We start from the raw sequence: 19,794 nt of genomic DNA, 5'->3' as shown, positions 1-19,794 counted from the left end.
ACCAAGTACATGCGTCCCTGTGAATAAGTGTTAGCAAGGGAGGAATTGGCTGGGTGTGGGTTCTCACACCTATAATCCCGGCACTTTCGGAGGCCGAGGAGGGTGGATCCCTTGAGCCTAGGAGTTTGAGACCAGCCTGGGCAACATGGTGAGAACCCCATCTCTACAAAAATTACAAAAATTAACTGGGTATGGTGGCTCACGCCCATAGGTCCCCACTTCTCAGGAGGCTGAGGCGCCACCACACTCCAGGTTGGGCGACAGAGCTGCCAGGCGAGGTGTCACATCCCCAGCATCAGAAAAATGTTCAGTTCACGGCTCGTAGGGTAGTAAGAAGAATTTACAGATGGTGGCATGGGTTTGAAAAAGGAACATTTTAGGAGCAAGAAAGAACGCTGCAGAGGAGGAGTGTGGTGAGCATCTCCGTGAGGGGACCGAGCGACGGTGGATTTTTCTTAGGGGCATTTATGGACCTCAGAGCAGGAGCTGAAGGGAAATTTGGGCCATATCAGCAACAGAGGTCACAACCAATGACTACCTGTAGGCGTTTTGGTGCCCTGATGTCCGCAAGGGTTGCACAGTGAGTTTCCACATGCATGCCTTCCAGAGACGTAGAGAAATCCTAGTTACTTACGAATTTTTGGAAAGAGGTCTGGAACCAGATGCCGGCTTTAGAGAATATCCCTAATGGCTTCTGGATTTCTTAGGTAAGGAGTGCTGTCTCTGCATGGCCCGCCTGATGGTCACCAGATGATCTTCACTCTCCTCAAGAGCCAGACCCTGTCTCAAAAAAAAAAAGGGGGTGGGGTTGGGGAGGAGTAGAGTGGGGAGTATTGGGGAGTATTTTGAAACTTGAGGAAGAGTTAATGGACACTGATGGGGCTGTCTGAGGGTCTTACCTCATGGTTGCCCCCTGGGCTGTGGGCAGGTTCCAGCCAGGCAAAGGGTGGGAGGAGGTGTGGACAGCGACCCACAGAGGCTGCCGTTCCTCGGCCAGGGCTGATCTCTGTGGGAGGGAGGGCGGGTGAAGGAAGGATGGGGAGGAATGGAGGACAGAGGAGGGACGAGGGTGGGACCATGCCAGGCCCTCCCTGTGGGTGCTGGGTCAGGCCTGGTGGCTCCTGGGAGAAAACTTCCCCTTTTCATTTTTGAAAAACAATGTCAGAACAACTTAAAGTCTTTCCAAACATAGTTCCCTGAACCCACCGCTGAAGGACATGCCACAGGAGAAACACATGAAGGAAACATGTTCCTCCCATGCCTCCTGGCAAGCAGGCTGTAGGAGCTTGTCTGCTGTGAGATGGAGCAGGTCCTGAAGTCCTTCCCGAAGGCGGGAATTTTCACACAAGTTTCTCACTGCATAACACTAAAAATCCAGCAATTTGAAAAATCATGAGTTATTACCTCAACAATTTGCAAAGGCCAGAATTATTATTTCTTTGCCATTCCTCTGGTAACAAAAGTTTTCTTCCTTTTCATTTGTAGGATGTTTTGAAGGGTGATGGGCAAGTAGTGTGACGCCACCCGGTGAGCTGCATTTAAGCAGAATTTAAAGAACAAGGGACCTGGTGCGGTGGCTCATGCCTGTCATCCCAGAACGTTGGGAGGCTGAGGCAGGTGGATCACTTGAGGTCAGGAGTTCGAGACCAGCCTGGCCAACATGGTGAAACCCCAGCTCTACTAAAAATACAAAAGTTAGTCGGGCATGGTGATGGGTGCTGGTAATCCCAGCTACTCAGGAGGCTGAGGCACGAGAATCTTTTGAACACTGGAGGTGGCGGTTGCAGTGAGCCAAGATTGTTCCACTGCACTTCAGCCTGGGGGACAGAGGAAGACTCAGTCTCAAAACAAACAAACAAAAAAATAAGGTAGTCAGGGAAGGGGGGAGGACCATGGGGAGAGGGAATCTGCAGCCATCTGAGGCCTGGCAGGGCTGGACCACGTGTCTCCCACGTGGCGCCCTGCAGTGGAACAGCGGCTGGCAGGACCCACTCTGATCTGAGCATCCCTCAGGGACATTTGCAAATTAAGGCCAACAAGAACCCATTATCATCAGTTCTGAATTCTTGTGTTGTAAGTCAGGCATCCTATCACCCCAACGCAATAAGCCTTCTGTATGACAAAATCCGATTATTTGCCTAATAAAAATCTCTAAGAACATTTCATGCTGACCTTCCTTAAAAATAAATGTGGACACTGGGAGGAGTTTGCGAGAGCTCTCTGCCCCCGTGTTGGGCCGGGCAGACACAGTCAGGATGTGGAGTGTCCTATGTTATCCACCTGCTTATACTCATACTATGCACCTGCAGCTTGTCCCAAATGTCATCAGCATAGGCCAGTTCCCTTTCTGACAGAGGCTTTGACCATTTGGAGAATATCCAGCCATGCATTTCTGTTCCCAGGTAAGATGTAACAGTGTTTGCACCATTTCTTCCTGGCGCTAGGCCTGGAAGATTAAAGATTCTGTGTGGGTTTAACATTTAGTAACAGAATGTGAGCAACGTTTCTGTTTCTGATTACTAATTTGCTAATCTCACCTCAAAATTTAACTGTTTAGCAGACATTTAAACAAATCTAAATTAACATTTAAGCAAATCAAACTGAAGATGAAGATTTCAAATCTTAAATGAACCAGGATTTTGCAAACTTGATTTTGATTAGTAAATTAAAAAATATTTTTATTAACTAGAGCAGCCTTTTGAGTCTTGCAGATATTGTCTTGAAAGGCAGAGGCATGGCTCTGGAACATTCCATGAAGATGATTTTCATAATGATCCAGCTCTGAAAAGGTCTAGCATTTGCCCCTGGGTTCCTGAGAAAGAGAGGAGGGGGAGGGAGGGAAGGAGGAAAAGAAATAGGATTACTTTATTAACAAAATTGAGTTTGCAAAATCCTTCTTGATTTAAGATTTGAAATCTTCATCTTAAGTTTGATTTGTTTAAATGTTAATTTTAATTTGTTTAAATGTCTGGTAAAGAGTTAAATTTTTGAGGTGAGATTAGAAAATTAGTAATTAGAAAAAAAGCACTGCTCATATTCTGTTACTAACTGTTAAGCTCTGGGACCCTAGGGGCAGGTCACGCTGTGAGACGTGGGTCAGGCTGGGTGATGGTCCGAGTTATCTGGAGCCATGACATTCAGGAGACTGTGCGCTCCTCACGAGTCCGAGCCCCAGGAGGGAAGTGCTCACGGTGGGAGCGGGCGCCTCAGCTAGCCTCCAGTGGACAGGTAGGGTGTGGCTTAACCTGGAAAGAGACGGGGTTACACTTTTAATTCCAAAAAGACAATAAACAATGCCCATCCTTTATCATTCCAGGAGGCGCCTGCCTTGTGCAGAGGGCTTGGCTTTTCTCCTCCCGGACACAAGCTCCATCGAGGTGCCCACGGTGTCAATTTCTTAAGGGCTACTGTGACAAAGGGCCACAAACCCGGCAGCTGAAAACAATGGAGCTTTCCTGTCCCGCAGCTCTGGAGGCTGGAGCCCAGTGCCAAGGTGTGGGCAGGGCTGTGCCCCCAAGTCCCTGGGGAGGGTCCTCCCTGCCTCTTCCTGGGTCCAGGTGTTGCTGGCCATGCTCGGTCCTCTCTGGCTTGCAGACACTCTGCTCCGAGCTCTGCCTTCCCATCACGGGGCGGTCCTCTCCATGTGTCTGTCTTGCTTCCTCTCTAATGAGGACACCGTCATAGTGAATTAAGGGCCCACTCTATTCCAGGTGGCATCATCTTAACTAATTATGTCTCTGAAACGAGCCCACTTCCAAGCAACGGCACATCCTGAGGTCCTGGGGGTTAGGACATCAGCAGCTCTTTTGGGAGCGGACACCGTTCAACCCATGTGATACATTCCTTAGGAGATGTGATTCTTTATTTTGAGGTTGTGACTGCTCTCACCAGGACTAGGGTTAAAGAGAGGAAAGTCAGAGCAGAGGAAGAGAGGAAAGGCCATTCTCCAGGCTGAAGTGAGGCGTGCTTCTTGTTTCTAGACTAAATGCAGGCGTTCACATCACTGATCCATGGATGGAAAGCCCTGGTCTCTCCTGGACCAGATCGACTTTCTGGCCATATTTTGTAGGAACGCACCTGCCTTCTGACCCAGCTGGGCCAAGAGATTTGCTGTAAGAAGACTCCGCTGCCAGCCGATGACACTCAGGCCCAACAGGGAGTCATGCTGGCAGCTGGCCCTGTGTCGGTGATGAGGGACACCCCACTTTACCTTTTCTATGAGCCCCCCCAGCCGCGTAGGGTGACACTTCCAGCTAAGCAGCAAAGTGACATTATCAACGCCGTCAAACATTGGCAAGTGCTCTTATTCCAATGGAAAGAGCTCAGAGTGAAATTTAAGCGCCACATTAAGGAGATGAAGCCAAGCTTTCCACATGCCCAGGGCAGGGTGACGGGGAAGGAAATCCCACTGAATTGTCTTCTTATAAACAATGAGTAGCAGTAAGCAGGAGCCAGTGTCTGAGGTGTCAGTGAGCTCGCAATCAAGCCAAATGGAACTCATCTCTACACTGAGATCTAGAGTTGGGAGATTTCAGTAACATGGCCTTTGGAAGTCCACAAGTGCCCAGGTAACAGATACACAGTCACTCAACTGCAAAGCTTTAAGAAGGCTGTCCGTAACAGATGGGCACCTCAGGAGTATATGCACTGTGCCTTTCCGGCTACATCTAGTATAACAACAGTATTTCAATTGCTTTTGATTGATGAAGCTAAGATTGTAAGACGTGCTATGTTGCACAGTGATGCCTTCAGGATGGATAATGTACCCGTCACTGAGTACACCCACCCTGAGGGTTCCAGATGCTGTTACGTGAACAAAAATCCCTACTGTCTTTCATTTTAACCTTCTTTCCCCTTCATTATCGGCCCATCAGTCATCACTTCTTGACATGATCAATATTTCTTCTCTTGCCCCTTTAATTTCCTTCCTCCAGTCTGCCATGGCATGGCAATCCAGCTCAAGAAAGGCTGTAAGAACGGAACAGTAGGTCACAGTAAATTGGCTCCGTGTAAATGATCAGCCATTCCTAGCTGAGTAAAATGAGTGACCTTTGTCCCTGAACTCTGGGGCCTTTAGAAACTCATTCAGAGAGCACTTTTCAGCCCGCTTCTTAATTCTTTGTTGTGTTTTGGACAGCTGAGCATCTCCCAGAAGGGACTTTCAGATAGGGTACATGCCATCTCTAGTAACTCAAGAAAGACTCAAATCCAAACTGTTATGAGATGCAGGATTGAAGCAAGTGAGCAATAACATGAATTTGAAGAATGTTGTCTGAGTAAAAGCCAGACGTTTTTATAACACGTTATTAGATCCTGGTGACTTAGAGCTTCTAATTACTGTGGTTAAAAATTAAAATGTTGTGTTGTTTTCTATTTAATAACTTTGTAAACTTTATACAGCATGACTAAGAGCCATACTTAGATGTCCTCGCACTTGGGAAGGCGTGGTTAGCACCAGCAGACAGGAAAAACAGAATGCGACTTTGGACCCAGTGAAGCATTTTCCCTGTCAAATCCTGTGTCAAATTGAAGCTTCATTCAATTCAATCAACAGTGGCTTACTGAGTGCTCACTGTTCCCCTCCGTGTCCCCACAAGGGGGGCAGTGTCTCAAACCCAGACCATATACATTTGAATGAGAGAAGGTTGGCGTGAGATGAAACATTGAATGTATGATTGACAAATTGTGGTGTTGGGAGGAAAACTGGTAGGAAGTGGGATGGAGAGTAACTGGGGAAACCCACTTAGATTTGCTGTAGAAAATGGGTATTTGACTCTGGCTGTGAATGGGCTCACCAGTCTAATCAATACGAAACCACGTAGACGCTCTCGTAGAGGGCCACAGACCCCGGAGTCCAGTCGCCTTCCTGCGGGCCCCCAGCAAGCATCAGTCCAGCCCCAGGAAAGGCTGGACCCGCTGAGGGACTCAGTCCAGGGGGAGCAGCAGGGAGGCACCAGGACGAGTCCATTTTCTAAATTCAGTACTGGGGTGAGCAGTAGGCTGCCGTTTGCTGATGTGAGGGACATGAGGAGGGTCAGGTGGATGAGGGCTCCAAGATTGGGGTTCACCTTGGTTTATGTTACTTTTAAGACATTTGTGAGATATCCAATAACTCAGAGCAGTGCGCAGTGTTCTGGGTGGACCCAGACCACATACATTGTAACGTAACGGAGAAGGTTGGAGCAAAGGCCTGGCTAGGGCCTCCTCACCCCATGACTGTCCCCTCCATGTGGCTGACGCGGCAGTGGAGGTGGCTCCTCCCCCTAAGATGTTCCCCAGGGAACCATCAAAAGGGGCAGAAGGGGGCAGGGAAGCTTCTGGAAGGAGAGGACGTAGGCTCTCAGGGCGAGTGGGGATGGCTGGGCCTTGGGGGAGGGAGGAGGATGGTGGTTCACAGACATTGGAGTCCCGTGGAGATGTGTGAAGACACAAAAATATAACTGATTGCAGATGATATGATCATTTATATAAATAAAAACCTAAATATGGTAAGGAGTTCAATTCTTTTAAAAAATAATTTGTGGGTGTACTGAATTTCTAATTAAAATATCCAGTTAAAAAAATTTAGCAAAGAACACATAGATGAAAATAGTCAAGGAAATGCTGGAGGAAGTGGATAGGGCGCAGCCTCAGAAGAGAACAGGCAGACAGACCGGGAGACAGGACCGTGGGTGACAGACAGACCGGGAGACAGGGCTGTGGGTGACAGACAGACCGGGAGACGGGGCCGTGGGCGACGCGCAGACCGGGAGATGGGGCCGTGGGTGACGGGCAGACCAGGAGATGGGGCCGTGGGTGACAGACAGATGGGGATACGGGGCTGTGGGTGACAGACAGATGGGGAGACGGGGCTGTGGGTGACAGACAGACCGGGAGACAGGGCTGTGGGAGAGGGTCAGAAGGAGCATGTCCCGAGGAGGACAAATCCACTGTGCAGAAGATCACGGGGAAAGAGGTCAGAAGAAGGAGCATCGCGTGACAGACAGTGCTGGGAGGACCACTGAGCACGAGAAAAACTTAGATTCTTACTCCATGCTCTATGCTAAAGTAATTCCCATCGTAGTCAAAGGGTTACGGAGGTAAAACATAAGGCACAACACAGTAAAAGGCAGTTAGCCTCACTAGGCATAGTTCCAAGGCCTTAACCAGCGTTCACACGATACTTCCGCAGGATACTTCCTGCATCGCTGTTTTTATGATAACAGAAGTAGAGAAAATATTGACAACAAACAATGGAGAATTGGTTTTAAAGTATTACTGTGCATCAAGTTGATAGGATATTTTTGTAGATTGTAAAAACTGTATTTTATAACATTTTTTCGCATAGGAAATTTTTATTTTATGAAAGTACAGAATATAAAAGTATAATACAACCCACATTTTATGTTTAGTAAGTGGAAAGAAATACATTAAAGTGTTAGCAGCCATGATCAGAAGACAGAATTTTGTTTTCTGTGTTACTTTTATAGCAAAAAAAAATCCTGAGGCCAGATCAGCCTCCTTCCCATTAAGGCGCTGAGGCAGAGTTTCCTTTGGGGCTTAAATGGATGGCTGATGGCCTTCAGTCTAGAATTCTCTGCGTGCGTGTGGACCAAGCAAATTGCTGTCAAATGAAAATGTGGATATTGATTTCCAGACCTTTCTATGTAATTTCCGCCTAACTGCGGCTACAGCAATCCTGTGACAACTGCATGCGGGTCGCAGTGCCAAGACTCAGCTGAGAAAACTGTGCAGGGCCTGATCCCGACAGACAGCCAGGGCACCTGCCACGTACCTGCCATGGCTCTGGGATGTGGGCTCTGCCAGCCTTTCCCTGTAAGTAACCCACAGAGGGCTGCCCCAGCTCGTGAGGAGGGCAGGGCTTAACCTCATCAGCAGAAACCCCGGAGAGTGATTCTTACTTACCAGCAGAGGTTCTCCGTCTCTCAAAATGTCATATTTATGCAGATTCATTTCAATTTTAGCATAAACCACAGGATCTGCTTGGATCTCGGAATGACTTGTGTTCACTGTGGGGAACTGAAGCCTGCAGACACACGAGTAGGTGTGGCGGAGGAGCGCAGAGACTCGCACGTCACTCTCAGCCTCTGCTGATGCCTTCTGCATTTTATCTTTCTTCACCCTGAACAAAAGTGAGTTTGGTAGAAGATACGAAGAAGATCTGTTAAGGATGAAACAGAACCAAACAACAAAAACCACCCGTAAGCGAAGCCTTCATGCCATCGGTACAAACACCAGACAGGAGAAACAGAGCGTGGTCAGCGTATACGAGCAGCAAGCATCCCGGTGCCATCTGACCCCTTTCATGCCATCTCTGAAACGGGAAGAACTGCCCTCGGTAGGAGAGCCCACGTCTCCGGGAGGGAAGCGGGCAGGCAGGCACTGCACTCTGGGAAGGACCGGTACCGCTGCGCTCCGGAGAACGAGGTGGGAATCTTTTCAAGACGTCTAATAATTGTTCTGGGAGTGCTGTGTTTGTCTGCCTGCTTGCAACCCTGTGATCCCCGAGACTAGGTCAGGGAAAGAGAGTGAGAGATAAAGCCTGATGCCTGCGGGGCGGGTGGCCCCTTCTACCTGCAGCCTTCTCCCCAACCCCTGCTCACCTGTCTCCCTCTGCCCCTCTGTCTCTGTATCTCTCTGTCTCTCTGTCTCTGTATCTCTCCGTCTCTCTCTGTCTCTCTGCGTCTCTCTGTCTGTCTCTCTCCATCTCTCTGTCTCTGTCTCTCTCCGTCTCTCCGTCTCTGTCTCTCTGCTTTTTATCTCTCTCCCTCTCTGTTTTTCTCCCTCTATCTCCCATTGTCTGTCTTTCTCTGCCTCCCTCTGTCTGTCTCTCTCTCTGTCTCCTCCACTCTCTCTCTCTCTGTCTCTGTGTCCCCCATCTTTCTTTCTCTCTCTGTCTGTCTCCCTCTCTGTCTTTCTCTGTCTCTGTCTGTCTGTGTCTCCCCTGCTCTCTCTCTGTCTCCCTTTCTCTCTCCCTTTTACTGTTTTCATTCTCTCTTTCTTTCAGGATTTTTCTTCTCAGATAATACGATGTAATAATTTGTGAAACTCGGCAGTGTCTTATCAGCGTTTCCTCAAGAGACCCCCGCTCAGTTACTTCAAAGGTCAGGACAGAGCTGGAGACCCCGCCCCGCCACCCAGCATCCCCAGAGTGGTCCAGGCCAGGCTTCCTCGGCAAGCTGAAAATGCTGTTCCCGTGCCTTTTGCATGGGAGACCCAGGGTGTCCCCGTTTGGGCTTCACTTGCCTGTGAAAGGGAAGAATCCCTCCTCTCATCTCAGAGAGGCTGGGTGTCGCCTCAGGGTGCTGACGGCCTTGAACCAGGGCTAGACCTGGACCCAGCCTCATGTCAACCAGGCTGAGCCCACCTGAAGCTGCTCCCTGAAGCCACAGTTAGGGAGTGCTTGAAACAGCATGAGGATGCGCTCCTGGAGAACCAGTGACCGGCCGACATGCCTTCATCCTGACAGTGGCCACAGCCCAAATCATGGCAGCCTTGGGAGCCAGCAGCTGGGACGAGCTGGGGCACACAGCGTTCAGAACTGAAGGGCTGGGGCAGGGTTTCTGCATCACAAATATATTTTTTTAAATTTCCAAATTTATATATTGTTACACTGCTTTTACATTAATAATGATAAACATTAGTCACTTTGGCAAGGTACGATGGTGCCACATTCCACAATCCCTTATTCCTTCTGCTCCTGATTTCTGCATTCATTCTGAGATACACTATCACGAGCTCAGCCTGCTTTTTTCAGCATTAGAGTTGAGTGCCAGGCTTCACTGAAAATCTTACCTATTTCCCCATCCACCCACATACCCATCCATCCATCCACCCATCCACCCATTCATCCACCTATTTCATCCACTCATTCATCTAACCATCCATCTGCCCACCCACCTATCCACCAATGTACCCATCTGTCAACCCATCCTGTTTTCCCATGGATCTGGGCAGCAGAGACAAAACCAGGTTCTCTTCCAGAAGGGCCGGGTCAGCCAAGAGCTGTCCCCATCATGAGCAGGGCAGGGGTGACTCCTCCACCGCCCTCCTGACCCAGCCAGGCACATGGATTCCTGGGACCACGGGCCATGCTGGGCAGGACTCGAAACCTCCAGCACACAGGAAGCTTCTGAGGGCAGCAGCTGGAGCGAAAATGTGTGATTTTGATGCTGAATAGGGTGATCTGGAAATTGAAATGAAGATATTTGAGAGGCAGAGATTGACTGAAAATAACGTACAGATTGCAATCGAGTAAAAAAATCACAAATTAAAAAGCACATTTGATCTAGGGTCACAAATGTATGTTTTTCCACAATAATCACTTTTTTATGGAATCATGGGATTTTGAGACAAGGTTGTATCGCGCTGAGGTCCCAGCAACTAAACTGTCAGCGCCCTGTTACGCCAGGAAATTAATTACGTTTTAATTTTGCGAATTACCCGGAGCCACCGGGCTGGGTGGTCTCGTGGCGCCCTCTGCTGGTCACATGCAGAGCTGCCCCGTGTGTTTCTCGGCTCCTTCCCTTCGGTTGATGTCCCTGTGCCCAAAGCCTCTTTTCCTCCCCTCCGCAATTCACAGTGGAGTCGTTTTCGGCGGGGAAATGACTTTCTCCTGGTTGTCCACACTCCGCCTCCTGTCATGCAGCGTCTCTGACGGTGGTTAAGCTCTGAACCCTCGGCACACCTGTGCCCGCTCGTGACGCTGGTATGAGCGGGTCTGCTTCCTTTCCTGGCCTGCAAAGTAAATACGCATTTTGCCATCTCTATACTTTCTCCTTTCAATACTATCATTGTTGAAACATCGGTTTCCACTTTAAATAATTGTACTGTGCGTTAAATAGGTCTGTACATTAACCTAGGACTATGTTGTGGGCTGAATGTCCGTGTCCCCCAAAATTCATGTCTTGAAATCTTCACCCTCAAGGTGATGGCATTAGGAAGCGAGGCTTTGGGAGGGGAGTCATTCATGAGGCCAGAGCGACATGGACAAGATTAGTGTCCTTGTGAAAGAGAACCCAGAGAGCTCCCCCGTTCCCCCCACCCAGATGAGGTTACAGCAAAATGACAGAAAAAAAAGAAAAGTCTAGGAAGTGACCCTCCCCAGATGCCAAACCTGCTGGCAGCCTTGGACTTCCAGCCTCCAGAACTGTGAGAAATAAATCTCTGCTGTTTAAGCTGCCCAGTCCATGGTATGTATACACACACACACACACACACACACACACACACACACAATCACAATCACACACACATACACATATATATTTTGAGATGGAGTTTTGCTCTTGTTGCCCACGCTGGAGAGCAGTGGCTCAATCTCAGCTCACCGCAACCTCTGCCTCCCGGATTCAAGCAATTCTCCTGCCTCAGCCTCCCGAGTAGCTGGGATTACAGGCATGTGCCCCCACGTCCACTTATTATACGGATGCATAGATGTATCTATATATGGGATGATATATACATTCTATTCTCACCAGGGATTGGGCATTTGAGGAAGTTTCCCTGAGCCTGCTGACTTGGAAGATAAGGAGGCTATTGATCTTCAGAGTACTGTGAGTTAACGCTGATGGCTGCCTCAGGCATTTTCTCCTAATCTGATGGCGTTTTTCTAGAAAATTGTATTTCCAAAAGAAACACAACACAGATTATATTGAGGAGAATGAGCTGGTTAGTGACACTTTGCCCCACACTCTTCATGGTGTGGTTTTCAATTATGCAAATGAATCCAGAGGTTTGGAACCGTACAGCTGCTTTGCATAAAAATGCAGATAAACAAATATGCCTACTCCAGATCAGGAACACACATTCAGACAACAAGGATTACATGGCCACCTTCGACACCCTCAGAATCTGCTCAGGCACCAAACAGACAAGAACCAGTTTGCAGAAGGTGATTATTTTAACAGGATTTAAAAAACTCATGTTTGAATAGCTAATATAGTCATGATTCAAAAATTAAAATGATGTGAATAGATGCACATAGTGAAATGCCCATCACCTGCCTGCTCCACCCTGGAATAACCACATTTATTAGTTTCTTCTGAACCTTCCAGGTTGATTTATACAGGTATGAGGAAATAGAAACATATACTCTTGTTTTTCGCCACCAGCACAATGAGATGTTTAGAGATGTTTTTGTATCGGGACACGGGATCCATTTTTAGAGTTTGATGGGATGTGGCTTATTTCCATCTTGAGCTGACGTAAATGGTATTGCAGTGACTCACCTGAGTCACGCATCGTTTGTGTGCTTAAAATATCACAGCGAGAACATGGGACCCATGAACTGCAGATGCAAAGGGTCCCCTTTCCACCGGCCTGTCTCCATGCACAGATTTCCGAGGGTTCTTCAAAGGGCCCCAGGACCAACAATGCCCCCATCCCTCACCAAACACATTAGGGGGGACTCCCTCATCCAGTCACAGAGTGACCTGATGAAACTTCCACAACCTGCTTCAGATGCAGGCCAGGAGTCCACGAATGACCCTGACTGTCCACCCTGCCTCTCCTGGCTTGGCGAAGCCACATGTGAGTCCTCAGGCCTCCTTGGCTGTGTCTGGAGCTGGCGGGAGGAGCATTTGGAAGGGCAGGGCAGCCAAATGCCACACTGGGCAGCTCAGAGGAGAATACCACTGGGATTCCTACTTCACAGAAGGGGAGTTCAGTAACTTGTGAGGGAAAGAAAGTGAACGAGAGGTTCAGGTTGTTTGGATGGAGGGGGTCACTGTCCCAGGCCCCGACAGCTCTGGGTGTCCGGTGCCCCCACCCCACCCATTGCGCCTCCCCTTTCTCCTCCCTGAGCAGGGTCTGTGGTTCACCACCGCAGAGAGGACATGGGTCCTGGCTTGCCGGCTCATTGTCTCTGGTTTTCACACCCCGAGAGCCTTGAAAAGGGAAAGAGGCTGTTCAGATTAGTTTGAGGAGCACCCCAGAACCCCAGAGTTTTCTGGCAGAAGTGGTGACGCACTGCCCGCATTCATAGAGAGAATTGTGAGCACTGGGGCGGGTGCAAGGTAGGGGGAGGTCGGAGCCAGGCAGCAGTTGCCTCTCAGGACTGCCTGATCTTGCAGTTTTTCCCAGGACAGGAATTTCCTCTCCAGCCACCCAGGGTGAGCGTGGCCACATCTTCACAGTCCACTGAAAGAAAAGGCGGGATCCACTAGAATATTTCAGGGGCACAGGAGGCTTGGCTGAGAAAAACTTGAGAAAGATGTGAAGTCCCAGGTCAGAGGGCACCGAAGTGCAGCTGCCAGGCATCGTGTCCAGATGGCTCACCGACATCCCTGGGCCAGGAGTCCTCATGTTTCCTGGGATCTGGAGGTGGGCTGCAGAGCCGAGCCAGGGCGGCCAGGCCTTCTCGACTTGCATCTGAAGCTCAGCTCTGACTCTGGGAGGCCCCTCTAGGAAGAACTCGGTCCTGAACTCGTGATGAGTGGTGGGCTTGGCTCGGGGGGAAAGGACGGCAGGTGGGCAGTGGAGAATTCCTGGCGTGACTTTTCTGTTAACTTTCTCCTACTGTGGTAAAACATACATAGCTTTGCCATGCCAGTCATTTGAAGTGTGCGACTCACTGGCAGTAAATACATTTGCAGTGTTGTGTGGCCCTCACCGGTGTCTCTTTCCCGGATGCTTTCATCCTCGATGGAAGCTCCATCCCCACCCAGGATCACGACTCCTTCTGCCCCCAACCCTGCCCTTACCAGCCCTGGAAGCTTCTGTTCCATTTTCCGTCTCTAGAAATCCAACTGCTCCAGGTGTCTGTGTGAGTGTGAGCAGAAGTGCATGGCATTCGTTTTTTCGTGTGGGCGTGAGTGGAAGTGCACAGCGTTCGTTCTTTAGTGTCTGGCTCCTTCCACTCAGCACAGTACGGCTTTTATCAAAAACATGGAAAATGGCAAGAGTTGGGGAGGATTAAAGTTGGTGACCTCCCACGCTGTTCATGGCAGTGGAAAATGGAGCTGCCGCTGTCAAATTGTTTGGCAACACCTCGGAGTTAAGCACAGAGTTACCATGTGACCCAGTACCTCCCTTCCTAGGTGTGCACCCCAAACAATGGGAAACGGAGATGCAGGCAGATGCTGGCACCCCGTGTTCATGGCATCAGCATTCCCAGCAGCTGAAAGCTGGGAGCGGCCCCAGCAGCCAACAGGGGGATGGATGAGTGGAGTGTAATGTGCACACGGTGTCTGTCATTTCAGCAGAACACGCCATGACGCCCTGAATCCACAGGCTGGCCTCTGGCATGACTTCTGAGGGGCTGCATGGGGAGGGAACTGTCTCACCTGGGAGGTGGGCGTGCTGCTGTATTCCGGAAGGCACTGGCCCCAAGCCCCTGGCCCACCTGTGCAGGTAGCTCTGCACAGATGCAGTAGGCTCCAGGGAGATGCCCTGTGTGGTTTTGCTCCCTTGCTTCAGGTGTGAGTGCCAATAGAGGTCTAAGGACTTTCAGAGTGAGCTAAGTGGACCTGTTCCTACAGCAGCTCTTAGTTTGCGTAAGTGAAGGAGCTGGGTGCATGTTCTGGAATGTTCCGGCCTGGGAGAGGACTCTGAGGGATGAGAGGTAGGCAGTGAGCGATCATATTTCTTAGAGGGACTCCTCTTTTGTGGGGCCTCATCTGTTCCCCCATTTGCTTCCATTTTACGTGGGGGAAGTTCTAGGGACACCCCAGCTGCTTCAGGCTGGGGGCTGGTTTGGAGGGCCTCAGAACAGCCAAAGGCTCTCCAAGTGCTTGTTTGTAGCTTTGCCTCCAGCAAAGCTACAATTTAAATCGCAAGTTTAAGAACACGTCCTGCCCAGGCACACAGGCAGCTGCCCATTGCTTAGAGGGCTGGCCTTGCTCCCTGGAGGACGCATGTGGGCCTCGGTGCAGTTGGAAAAGTCCTTCAACAAATGCCAACGCTGGCATGGGACGCATGTGAAGGTCTGCCCGAGAGCCCTGCGAGGCCGGAGACCCAGGAGACAGCACCCCCTAAAGCACCTGGCTGGGGGAACGTGGGCATGTTGGAGGCTGATTGCAGAGGGCGCACGGCTGGCTGTGAGGCCACAGGTTGGCATCCCTGACAGTTAATGCCGGAGCCGTCCCAGCTGGACACCTGGAGATGAGGCTTCCTGAAGGAAACCATCCCCCTGCACCTGCCAAGACCTGTGAGGTGGTATGAGTGCAGCCCCGACCTGGCGTTTCTTCCGGCTCTTATCTGGCCACCTGTGCACTCGCAGCAGTTAATGGCCATGATCCACCTGGCTCCACAGCAGGCTCAGGTGTTTCCCCTTCAGACTTCAAAGGCCCGAAACAATTAACCCCAGGTAAGCATCTGAGCATGGGAGAGGCAGGCGGGGTCCTGTCCTGCCCGTGCCGGGGCAGCAGGAGCTTGTGGGAGCTTCCCCACGCTGGGCCTTACAGGGCACCGTGGACCCCCCCTCCTCCAGGGCTTCCTGCACCCTTCACTCATTCATCAGGCTGTGGGCCAGCACTGGCAATGCTCCCCTGTGCTGGGGAAGCAGAGGTGATGCTGGCAGGGTCCCATCCCTCAGGGACTTCATCTCCCCAGCAGCAGCGTGGTGTTGGAGGAGCCCCGGGGTGCGGGAGGTGAGGAGCACAGCAGGAGCAGTAGGGATGCGTCTGTGGGGATAGCAGCCCCTGATGTGGTGCCAGCAGCTGTGCCACGTACTCCACAGACACAGCGTCACGTCCTGTCCGTGTGTGACACGCACCCGAGTCTAAGCTGAGCCCCACCCTCCTCAAAGGAGACCCGCTGAGGGCCTGTGGCTGGAGGAGCGCAGGAGGCGGCTTTCACGGGAGCCGGAGCCCAGCTCAGTGCCTGTCTTGGCTCCCAAGCTCATCTCCAGGTCGACCCCCTGTGTCTCTCACCCAATCTTCCCAGGTGCTCCTACAGCACCCTCGCCAACCCCCACCGCCTCACACCCTGTTCCTGCCACTTCTTTTTCTTCATCCCTCCTGTGAGCAACGAACGCCTAAACATCCTTTAAAACCCTGCCCAAACATCCCCTTCTGTGAGCCTTCCCACCCTGCTTCCCCACCTGTGCCTGGGAGCTGCTCTGCTGATGGCCCGGCTCCTGTGATTGTAAGCTCCCAGGTCAGGACCAAGGTCTCACACTGCCCGGCTCAGACTCCACACTGCCCCCGCCCCAGTGAGCACCCCCTTATTTTACAGCAAAGGCATTTAAATGGAAAAGGGGCTCATGGAAGTGCTCACTGAGCACAGGTGTCAGGGCAGAGCAGGGGGGCAGGGGAGCCCTGGGTCTCCAGGTGCGGGGGAAGCTTAATTATTTTTGCGAAGCAGGAGGTGGAGGCAGAGGCTGGACCCAAAGCTGGGTCAGCACCTGGGGTGCAGCATCTTCCGGGGCAGCCGAGACGGGCGTGTTCTGGGGAGGAGCTGATAGCAAGTGGGAAGGTGGCCAGAGGTCACATAGATGCAGAGAGAGAGGCTTCTGCTGTGACCGGAAGGTCAGGGTGACCTTGATGGCAGTAGGGTCAGGTGGGTGAGGGGGCTGAGGCCAGGAACGGGTTGGGGAAGAGTTTGGAGAAGTTAGGAGATTCCTGTGTCCGAGGAAGGAACAGTCGTCTGCCCTGTCCCTCTGCCCCTTTGGCTCCTGCTGCTCTCCTCCCTGCTCGCTAAGCTCTGGCCACACCGGCCTCTGTCCCCCCACCTGGAAAGCCTTCTTCCTGCCTCATTCTCCGACACCTGGTCTGAGTCCCCCAGGCTGCACTCAGGCCTCCTGGCTGTCGGAGGAGGGTCCACTCAGTGCCCTTGAGCCTGCGTCCTGTCTCCTAGAACTGACCACACCTGGCGTGACCTGTTGGCTGTCTCACCTTCCCCAGCGGTGGGCACCAGGGCTGTTCTGCTCCCTGCAACCCCATCGCCAAAGCTGCCCGGCATACGGCAGGCGCTCAATAAAGGTGCGTGAGGGATACAGGATTCTTTAGCAGGAGTTAGCCATTCTTGGCTCAGCTTTTTTTCCTGTAAGATGCAAACTTGTTTCCTGTGTCTTTCTTGGAATTTCTCCTTTGAAGACTGGAAAGGAGCAGGGACCTCAGCCTTACACTGCACTGGAATCTAGGGTTTCACCTCAGCACTTCTGCCCCAGGGAGGGCGATTTACAAATTCAGCCCCGGACTGCCGTCCCCACTCAGGGCTGCGTGAAATCCCCAGAACCAGGCTTCCTACTGCGGAGAACCAGGGTAGGCACAGCGCGTCTGTGCTTTCCAGTCGTGGCCCATCCCTGTTAAGGTCAGTGGTCCAGCTCCTGGGCTGCACCGTGCCCTCCTGCTTTGCGGCTGTTTCTCAGGCTTCAGCTCCCGGGCTCAGGGCTTGGGAACAGGCTGGGAGGGTTTGCTGAAAGCTGCACAGTGTGAATTACCCCTTGCTTACCTCAGTGACACTGGAGCCGCCTGGTGATAGGACCACTGGTGGGATGGGAGGCGACTGGACCCCTGCCCGGGACGCAGGTGCAGTGAGGCACGCCTCAGGGTGCCCGGGACGCAGGTGCAGTGCTGCGCGACTCAGGGTGCCCCGGACGCAAGTGCAGTGCGGCGCCCCTCAGGGTGCCCCGGACGCAGGTGCAGTGCGGCGCGGCTCAGGGTGCCCCGGACGCAGGTGCAGTGCGGCGCGGCTCAGGGTGCCCGGGACGCAGGTGCAGTGCTGCGCGGCTCAGTGTGCCCCGGACGCAGGTGCAGTGCGGCGCGCATCAGGGTGTCAGGCACGTCCCCTGTCTGGCGGCACTGGGGCTGGGTGGTTCCTCTTCGTTGACTCAACATTGCCACCTGGTGACTGCTTGGCGCTTCCCCACTTCCTGGGCTTGCAGAGTTTTCCTGAACCATGGTCTGATGTCTGAGATTCCAGGTGAGCTAGGAGGCCCCTTCTGGATTGATATTGACAGTAACTCAGGAAAAGGGACTTTAGAAGAATTAATTAAAACATTTAAAATACAATCACCCTGATTTGCAGTTGATCTCAAAGATAAACTCTGACCCTGACTTGTAAATACTGCATGGTCACTGAAAAAGGACGAGTTAGAAAGCACAGCTGTGGGGTCTGATGGAGCTCACTGGCACAGCCAACTGTCAATCCAGTGCTGCACACAGGCTGCAGGCCGACGCCCAGCCCGGAGCCAGGAGGGTGCAGCCAGCTGGGCCTGCCTGCAGCGCCACCGCCCAGCCCAGAGCTGGCTAGGAAGGCAAAGGCTCAAGCCCCAGACCCCCTGGATCAGCCCGCAGATGCCTACACGCAGGGAGGGGTTGGGTCTGCAGGCCAAGCTGTTCCTCCAACTCAGATACCCAGACCTGGAGGCACGTGGGAAGAAGGCTGTGGAGCCCACGCTGCAGTTTCATTTCTGCAGGGAGAGTAATTATCCAATAATCATGACCTGGGTGACAGAGCCAAACCCTGTCTGAAAACAAAAAACAAAAAAAAACAAAACAGTGTATAAAACAGCTTTCGTCGGCCAAGTCTAACGTGTGCACTCCCATCTGATCATGAATGCTGGGGACGGCATGTCTAGGGTTCCTGTGGAATTGTTGCTGTGGACACCTGCTCACGTTCTCAGGCACAGCAGAGGAGGCTGCAGTGGGGACTGTCGCGTGTTCACTGTGTGGTCAGAACCGTCACCTGTTGACCGCTGGTCCTCAGCTCTGCCTCCTGCACCAGCATCCATGAAGGAGGCCACTGCGGGTTCCTCCTGACTACTCAGAGCTGGTGCCCCACAAGCGTGGCCTCCACCCAGTGCTGCACCCCTGTTGGCTGAACTTTGGTCTGCGGAGCGCTTGTTGGTGGCTGAGTGTCAGGTACCCGGAGAACTCAGTGACATGCCGAGGTCTCAGACCAGTTGCCCCTGACCCGGTAGGCACTGGGTGGAAATCCAGCCCTGCCTGTCCCCTGGACACATGGCTGGGATGCTAAGCAAAGAGGGTGAAGGTGACATGGAGTCCCATCCTAGAAAACTCCCTGGACCCTGGAGAGCATGGGGCATGGCCTCAGCTGCCTCTCCTAAGGTGTCACACAGGGGTCGAGCCCCCAAGCCACTCTCCTCTCCTCCTGCACACTCTGGGGAGGCCAGAGCTGGGGTCCCATGAGGCTCTAGACACGGGCCAAGTGAGAGGCGGAAGCTGCGGCCGCTGGGATGAGGCCACAGGGATTGGAGAGCGCCCGCACCTGCAGGGCTGGACCTGTGTGCCATCTCCACACATCCCAGGACCCAGGAGCACCCAGAGCACATCTTGCAGCCGGGCCCTGGGGATGGGGCAGGTGGGTTTCTAATTATTGCTGTTCACACAACCTTGCTTGTTACTGAACACTGGCAAAGCATGGAGAACCTTGAGTTAGGCAAGAACCTAACTTGGTTCACAGAATCCTTTTACATAACGCTGGCCCTGGCCTTGGTGCGAGGTCCTGCAGCTATGCGCACCCCTGCTAGGAGCAGTCCCTGCAGGAATGTTCACGTCCTCTATTCCTCATCTGCCAATGAGGCAGGTACAATCCCTACAGAAAGGAGAGCGGGGAGGCTGGGCGGGGTGAGTGGGCCAGCAGCGCTGGCACAGAAGAAACCTGTGGCCGGTGATCTGAAGGGGGTGGAGGCACGCGGGCTCCAGCGTGGACGTCCAGCCACCGTGCAGCACCACTGCTGGGCGGGTCTTGGGGCTGGAGGCTGAGGGAGGGAGAAGCTGAGAGTCCCTGCGTCTCCGACTCTGGGCCAGAATGGTGAGCGGCTCAAGTTCAACCCAGGCTGGGCATGTGTGCGAGACTCACGGGCGCAGGGGTGGGAGTCCTACAGGG

Source organism: Sapajus apella, unplaced genomic scaffold (genome assembly GCF_009761245.1).
Source record: "Sapajus apella isolate SASKATOON/1434 unplaced genomic scaffold, GSC_monkey_1.0 scaffold244, whole genome shotgun sequence".
In the NCBI taxonomy this organism is placed as follows: domain Eukaryota; kingdom Metazoa; phylum Chordata; class Mammalia; order Primates; family Cebidae; genus Sapajus; species Sapajus apella.
The sequence above is the reverse complement of the archived record's forward strand: the minus strand, read 5'-3'. Positions refer to the sequence as shown.